Here is an 8,469-nt window from a genome sequence, read left to right on the forward strand (position 1 = left end):
TGGTCACAAGACACCATCACAGGGTTCGAAGTTAACTTTAAAAACTGCTTCCCCATAGGGCAAGTGCCACTAAAATTTGCCTTGCCCGAGTGGCCAAATTACTTGCCCAACTTGGGCAAGTGACAATTTTTTTTCTCTTGCCCTGAGTGACTTTTTGTATGACAAAGTGTCTAATTACTAATTGCATGAATTTTTTGTTCGGACAGTTCCCGCCTAGAAAGAATTAAAAATACGTTACAATCATAAGTGTTGCTTATATAAAAATGTATCATGTATTAACACATTAATTAGGTGTCTGCTGACCCAGGATTATGTTATTAAGATAAGATGTCCTTTATTAGTCCCACAATGGGGAAATTTGAGGTGTTACAGCAGCAAAGATATAGAGAAAAGGCTCAATAGTGAGCCACGCTGCTGTAAACAGGCAGCCACTCGCGCGGCGCCGGAACCGGTTGTTATGTAACCCCCGATTACTTAAAGATAGTGTTAGTTTGATATTTAATAAATTGGACCAGACTCTAGATTCTCGAAGGCTACAATAGTGATAATTGATAGGTGTGTGAATGAAATAGCTGGAGGCAGAAATGAGCAACAACAATAACTGTATTAACATGGAAAACAAAACAATTATTTACAAATTCACAGCCGGCATCATATACATAAAATAAATCACAAATCCCAAAAATTAGAAATAATAATCCCAAAGTCCTACTGAGCTCAGTAATATTTTGTTTAAGTCAGTCAATGTTCTTTCCGGTAGTCTTGGGGAAAAAAGTCTTGTCGTGGTGGTAATTAGGTGTGTTACCACGTGATGTTCACAAAGAAGTTGGTGAAGACTGTGGTTCCTTTATCGCAGATGTGGTTCTGGGCTCAGGCTCGCCATCTCCATCAAAGGAGAATCCATTCAGTTTCGGATCTTGGTTTAATGCCAAGACAAAAAACCCAGCCTGCATAACAATAATGAAATTATTGTATGCAGCTAATAAGTCTATTATCAGTTTCCAGTATCATCAGTCGCTATAGCTCTATAGTTTTCAATTATCATAAATACTGCATCTAAATATCACATTTATAACAGTTATTAATTTACATGCATGTTTTCCAAATTGTCATTGTAACACATGAAATGAACTCATGAGCTAACAATAAACACATTTCTCAATATGTCCAATTTCTCAATAACCATGTTTTATGGTTTACATATCAATCACTTCAATAAAGAAATAATTGTATAACAAACATAACTGAGTCAATTCAACATTTCACTTTTAACACATATTACATCAAAATGAGCAGTTATACATTTGTTTGTCAACATAAACCTTGCTTTAGAAAGACCTTAAAACAAGTAAAATCAACTCTTTCACTGTAAACAAGCAGTACATTTCCACTCGCGATTAGCATTAGCTTAACGTTAGCTTAGCGTTAGCCTCACATAAACGTTTTTACGACAGTCCATAGCAAGTGCATGGCGACTCACCAATACGACGTTCAAGTACGAACACGGTCGAATTGTCACAGACCCTCAGTTCTCACTGGTATCCACACTTGAGATAAAACATTTCCCAATTAACATTTTATTATTGGTCACATTTATATCAACTTCAATAAGTATTTCACTCACCGAACGGCACATTAGCATTAGATATCGTCACGCAACCTTTCAGTAGGGTGTCCAGGCGTAAAAGAACGATATACACAGCTAATCTCGAGATAGCATCTCGAGAAGGCGGGACAACTTGACTTTGACGAATCAGAAAGTCATAATCAGATGAATGACACTCCAAACAGGAAATCAAGTAGACGAGAGATATACACTTCCTCTTAACACAATAAATGTTTTTTCAAAATAAAATGGTGTTTTCTCTACTGGGTTACATTATGTTATGTTATATATCAAAGAGAATGTGGAATGACACTGAACGATGGAAGGTGGAAGCATGTGGAAAGATCGTGAATGACATTGAATGATTTGGAATGACACTGAAAGATTTTGAATAATACTGAATGACACTGAATGAAGTAAAACTTTCTGGGAACGGGCCAATTCAAGATAGCTGCCGCACTGTGGGGGAGGCTTTGGTACCAAATTTGGAAAGAGACCCAAACGGTTGGGTCCATTTTATATCAGTGTGGGGGTGAAACGTTGGTCTTGGCGGAGCTGTCTGAATATTGGAGAAGTGAGAAGACAAAGTAAAACAGAACAATTAAAATCACTCTTCAAATACATATTGTTTGGTAAGCAGAGCATGATTTACAGCTCACCATTTTATTGCATGCACCAAGCATGTTATACATTTTTCTGTCCACGGGATGGCGTAGTCAAGAAAAATGAAGCATCTCGAAGCCCATTCGTGTGTGAAGTATTTCCCTGCAGGGCTTGGCTGCTTTATGGGGCTTCATTTTGCCATCACTAGTTTTAGATAGTTTTAATTTTTGAAAGAGCATTTTCATTTTACAGTGAACCCTCGCTACTTCGCGGTTCACCTTTCGCGGGTTCAGTGCTTCGCGGGTCTAAAAAATATTCGGGGGCATTGTAGTTTCGCCGAGCGGCACGACGGGGCGCTGGAGCTGTTAGACGGCCGGCATGCGCCGAAGAAGAGCGTGGGCGAAGAGGAGAGTGGACGAAGAAGAGCACGTTCCCCCGGGCACGATTTGGGGCGACGTTTCGCGCGGTTCGGACCGTACCAGAGCTCCGGCCAGCGTGCGTGGCAGTTAAGCCGAAGAGGAACAACTTCCGCCCGGGCACTAGCGGGGCGACATTTCGCTCTGTTCGGGAGCGTACGAGAGCTCCGGAGGAGGCCGGCCGGCGTGCGTGGCAGTTAAGCCGAAGAGGAGCACCTTCCCCGGGCACGGGCGGTGTCAAGCGGCCCCTAAGTTTAACCGAATGGAAGCTCCGGAGGAGGAGGGCATGCTCGCGTCACAGTTAAGCCGAAGAGAAGCACCTTCCCCGGGCACGGGCGGTGCCAAGCGGCCCTTAAGTTTAACCGAATGGAAGCTCCGGGGGAGGAGGGCGGGCGTGTGTCACAGTTAAGCCGAATAGGAGCACCTTCCCCGGGCACGGGCGGGGCGAAATGAAACCGAGTTCAATCGAACGGAGACACGCTTCGGGGGAGCAGGTCCGGCGTGCATGACAATTAAGCCGAAGAGGAGCACCTCTTCCGCCCGAGCACGAGCGGAGCGCGAGGCTGTCAGTTATGAATGAATAAATGAATAAAAAAAATAAATGAAGAATGCCACCTTTCATTTCACAGGGCACACCGGACGGCGTACCAACAGGTAAAGGTCGAAGCAATTAAAAAAATACAAAAAGAAGTAATTGAATAAATACAAAAATAATGGCTGGGGAATAAAAAAATAATAAGTTTTAATAATATTTTTTTTTTTTGTTATAGCATGAATTTCACTCTCTCTCTCTCTACCCGTGTATATATATATATATATATATATATTTATTAATTTTTTTTTTTTAAACATTTTTGAAGGTGCACCACTACTTCGCACTTTTTTTTTTAAGCATTTTTGAAGGTGCGCCGCTACTTCGCAGATTTTCAGTTTTCGCGGGTGGTCTCGGTCCCCATTAACCGCGATAACCGAGGGTTCACTGTATTTTTTTCATTATCGAATTTTATTTTTTTCTATTCAAGTTTTGAGTTCATTTTCGTTTACTAAAATAACCTTGGGCTGCAACTACTATCACAGCAACGGCTCATTATATTTTGGCTGCTAAATATGCCAATTTGTCAGAGAGAAGACCGTGACAAAGAATGGCCCAATCGCAATAAACACTCTACACCATACGTTCCTCGTTGACGTGTACATGGGGTGTTGCAGAGCACAGGTTCCAAGCGTACCGATATTGCAAAATTGGGACAATGCGTGTGACGACACCAACTTCCGCCTCCTATGTCATCGAGCTTGGCGGCACGTTATCATTATGTATTTATTTGTAACAATTTTGACGTGACGTTGAGAGTGATATTAAAACTTAAGTAATGTGGTAGTTAGGAAAAAACCCTGGCTTGGGACCCACCGGAACAAGCTATAGCTTCATTTATACTATTTGAGGCGCTCTCACAATCTGCGGCGCATGCACACAAGGTCGCTAAGTACGCTAGCTGCACTCGGACAAAACACGTAGGTGACTTTAAAAGAGTGACCGAAATTGCACACATGCAACTGTTTATCATAATGTCATAATTCGATATGTACATTTGAAGAGAATTTTTTTCAGCATGGGCACAAGAATTCAACCGAACATCGCCAGTTCAATGGGATTTTGGTTAAGTCCGCAAATAATTGTGGACAATATACTTTGGCTGCGCGCTCGAATAATTTTACTCGTATATACTTCAATGAGGGTGTAGTGTGGGTATCGGGATCTTTAACACGCCCTAACACGAAGCTGACTCTCCAACCGCCACAGCATTTTAATGACGAAATTATAAAATAAACAAAAACACTGTTCAACAACATAAAATAAAATAAAAAATCACATCATACTTACATTTATAAACTTTAATCCTCAAGAACATTATTCTCAGGTTGACCGAAAGACGAGGACACGGGAGCGCCTCGGGCATGTTCTTCTTCCTTGTGTAGGCGAATGACATTTTAAGGTGCTTGTCCGCCACCTGCTGTGCTGAACTATGTATTAAATAAGAAAAGCAAATTGTTGAATGTTTTTTCCCCAATGAAGACTGAATTGTAAAATACCCGGAAATGGCTTTTCTGTTTTATTGTGCATTTAAAAAAAATTCAGATTGTCCTTTTTTGTTGAGATAATTGTTGAATATTGAAATTGCACATGTAACTGGTAATTTAGTTTTAGATATTATTTGAACCAGTGGAGGGCCATGCATTTCACACCTGGGCCTTCAATGAAGTCCTACTTCGTCCTACTTGAATAAATCCCCCTCATAATACCATAATTTATGACACCACGGGTGGACAAACAATATACAGAAAAGCACTTAGACAGCACTGACCGAGTGTTGGACGATATAGCTTCTCTTGAAAGGTCCGTGTTGAAAATGGCCTCGCAAGTGAATCTTCAATTTCTAAAGATAAAGATGTCTTTTAATTGTCCCATAACGGGGACATTTGCAGTGTTACAGCAGCAAAGATATACATCACACAGTGGCACCGACGTAATGTAGCCGTTAATGTATAACATTGGCAGCAGGCATTCATAAAAAGCATGCAAATATACACAGTATATACGTATATACACAGATCCCCATGTATATACACACTTACAGCCCACAACATATACAAGTGTAAGGAAACACTCCTAATGCCTGTCTATGGTTCAGAGGGGAAATAAATAAAAACGCTGCAATGATAAAAAAAAATACTGAATGATTGAAAATACTGCAATGATAAAAATACTGCAAGAATAAAAGTACTGTACCCAGCCAACATGTCCAACTGGGCCCCAAATGGGGTAAATGCGGGATTCCTGGGTACCAAGTGGGAATGGGCTAGAAGTGGGCAATGGTACAGGGTTCCATGTGGGCGCCATCTGGGATTGGTGGGCATGGGCTTAAACTGGGCAAATGTTGTGGGTGCAATACGGGTTGTGTATGGGCTAAGTGGGCATGGGTTAGAACTGGTAAAGATAAAGATAAAGATGTCCTTTATTAGTCCCACAATGGGGAAATTTGAGGTGTTACAGCAGCAAAGATATAGCTCACACAGAGTCGGCGGCGTAATGTAGCCGTTAATGTATAACATTAGCAGCAGACATTCATAAAAAGCATGCAAATATACACAGTATAAACGTATCTAAGTGTAAGGAAACACTCCTAATGTCTGTCCATTATACAGAGGGGAAAATGCTGTAATGATAAAAACTACTGAATCTACTACTGAAACCATTTATAGGTCCTATTTGGGTTATGTGTGGGCTAAGTGGGCATGGGTTAGAACTGGTCAACCATGTGAGGGTCTCATATGGGCTGTATATGGGCCAAGTGGGCATGGGTTAGAGCTGGTCAACCATGTCTGGGTCCTATTTGGGTTATGTGTGGGCTAAGTGGGCATGGGTTAGAAGTGGTCACCATTTATCGGTCCTGTTTGGGTTATGTGTGGGATAAGTGGGCATAGGTTAGAGCTGGTCAACCATGTCTGGGTCCTGTATGGGTTATAGATGAGCTAAGCGGGCATGGGTTTGAAAATTTGTTCTGTAGCCTTTTTGATATTTAATGCATGCTATGCTAATAGTAACCACCCGAAGACTATTCTCAGTAGAACTATTCAATGGATGCCAAAACGATAGAGACATGGCCATGGAGCCTATGCTGCGAGATTGTGAAAGGACTAAAATAAGTGTAGGATTTTTGAGGACCAGAAGTCAGCTTTTATTAGGTTTGACATTGATTTAACTTATGGAACAATGCAAATTATGGTCGGGTTGTTGTTGGACTTTTTCCGCTTTTGACTAAGGGACGGGTGTTTTTATTTTCTGGGACTCTTTAGAACAAGCGGCACGGTGGCGGACTGGTTAGCAAGTCCGCATCACAGTACAGAAGTGCAAGGTTCTCCCTGTGCCTGCTAGGGTTTTCGCCGGTTTCCTCCCACTTTCCAAAAACATTCATGATAGGTTGATTGGTCACTGGTCCAAGGTCTGAGTGTGAGAGCGGATGGTTGCTTGTCTCTGTGTGCCCTGCGATTGACTGGCAACCAGTTCAGGGTGTACCCTGTCGACTGCCCGAAGACAGCTGGGATAGGCTCCAGCACTCCCGGGGACCCTTGTGAGGACAAGAAGCAGTACAGAGGATTGATTGATTTATTAAAATTAAAATTAAATTCATGTATTTATCTATGCTAAATTTAACAAGGCTGGACGTTATATTTTGTGAATTTACATGTACCCCCAACTGTGACTTAATAACCCTTAAGGGACAAGATAACATTTTATAATATTCCAGACAGCTAAGATTGTCATCTATGAACTATTTGACAAGGCAGGTCCAGCATTGTCAGCCACATCCAACAGTCAACACAGTTACTTTTTTTTTAATAAACAAAATCAACATTATTAATTAATGTTATTTTATTAATTCTGTATGCTGTGAAAGATCTTTATTCAAAGTATATTTGAAGTTATTTCTACCTTATTGCTTGATTTTTGTAGATTCAAGTTGGAGTTGTCAAAATTACAGATTCTTTTGAAGGCAGCATATTCAAACTGTGAGAAAAGGAGCGAATGCAAGCTACGCGGTCTTTGAGGTGCGGCAGAAGAGCTGAAAGCACGGTGAGTCCCGAACGATAATTGAATTAATTAATTAATCTTGGGTAAATGTCTGGCTCTCATTTTTTAGACTTACTTTACAATGTGTTTTGTAATTTTTCAAGGTTGCCTGTGTTGGAAAACTGCTTGGTGCGTTAGCTAAAACACAGTATGCTAAAATGATAAGTGACGAGAACACAGAGGGTATATCAACAACGTACGTACTCGAATTATTTTGGGGAAAACTTAAGTACATTATAATCACCCTTTTAATAATACTGATAAGCGTTGTGTGTTTTATTTATTTTTATGAGGACCTTTACAACGAGCTACATATTGTTAGCATTGGGCCTACGACGCTAAACACAGTGTCCCTCGATCTCTCTCCAAAATTCTCCAAAAGACTTAAGCTTTCACTCAAATTAATACAATCTACTCCACTAGCTCATTTAAGGCTTTTTTGTGATGTGTTTGATTTGGGTAAGTAAAGCAAAACATATTAACTGTTGAATGTTGCCTGTTATTTAAATAATAGAAATTCAAGATGAAAGTTGAACAGATATTGAAATGCTAGATTGGCTCATTCAGAATCATGCCACAATGTGCTTTGTATGTTTTGTGTGTGGGTTTATCAAGCTCTAATTCAATGCAGTGTCCAAAACGAGCGCGCATAATTGTTGGATGAATGTTGGTTAATAGAGTCACATAATAGTTAAAATTCCAACAGTTGAACAGATGTTGAAATGCTAGATTGGCTCATTCAGAATCATGCCACAATGTGCTTTGTATGTTTTGTGTGTAGGCTTATCAAGCTCTAATTCAATGCAGTGTTGAGCTGCATTTGAGAGGAACTACGTAAGTAACTAATGTGGAAAAATTGTGACTTCTTTGTGTACTTTTATTTTGAATATTCAAATTTTGTGGGTAAAGGTTAGAGAAAATAAGTTAAAAATGAGAGCTGTACAGGTATTTAAGTTTTTGGTTTGTAAAATACCCGAATGTGGGTTTCAGCAGGTGAGGCAATGATTGGACAGAGCAAAAGCTATGCTCCAAAATAGAAGTGATTACACCTTCACTAGACTAACCTGCAGCTAATTACATAATTATAAAATTAACACTTTAACCTGGCTTCCCCATCACAGATGTATTCTTTTAAATGCAAAGCTTTTTGTTCTAGCTTTTGTTGTTAAATGACATTCATGCCCAAGTGTCTATGCATCCATTGCAGGGATGTT

The 8,469-nt window shown here is 40.3% G+C and overlaps 1 long non-coding RNA gene across 2 annotated transcripts; it reads right to left on the reverse strand.

Annotated features, from left to right (window-relative positions):
- Positions 1 to 585: 585 nt before the first annotated feature.
- LOC148315539 (uncharacterized) lies at positions 586 to 1,859 on the reverse strand. 2 transcript variants are annotated; one of them, XR_015840842.1, is made up of 3 exons: positions 1,625 to 1,859; positions 1,481 to 1,547; positions 586 to 947 (listed from the first exon to the last, which is right to left on the reverse strand). It is a non-coding gene; the product is annotated as an uncharacterized LOC148315539 (long non-coding RNA). The 2 variants fall into 2 exon arrangements; XR_015840841.1 differs by having other exon boundaries at positions 1,481 to 1,859.
- Between the last annotated feature and the right edge of the window lie 6,610 nt (positions 1,860 to 8,469).

This window comes from Idiotropiscis lumnitzeri, unplaced genomic scaffold (genome assembly GCF_059441095.1).
Source record: "Idiotropiscis lumnitzeri isolate Australia: NSW breed Sydney's pygmy pipehorse unplaced genomic scaffold, RoL_Ilum_1.0 HiC_scaffold_107, whole genome shotgun sequence".
NCBI lineage: Eukaryota > Metazoa > Chordata > Actinopteri > Syngnathiformes > Syngnathidae > Idiotropiscis > Idiotropiscis lumnitzeri.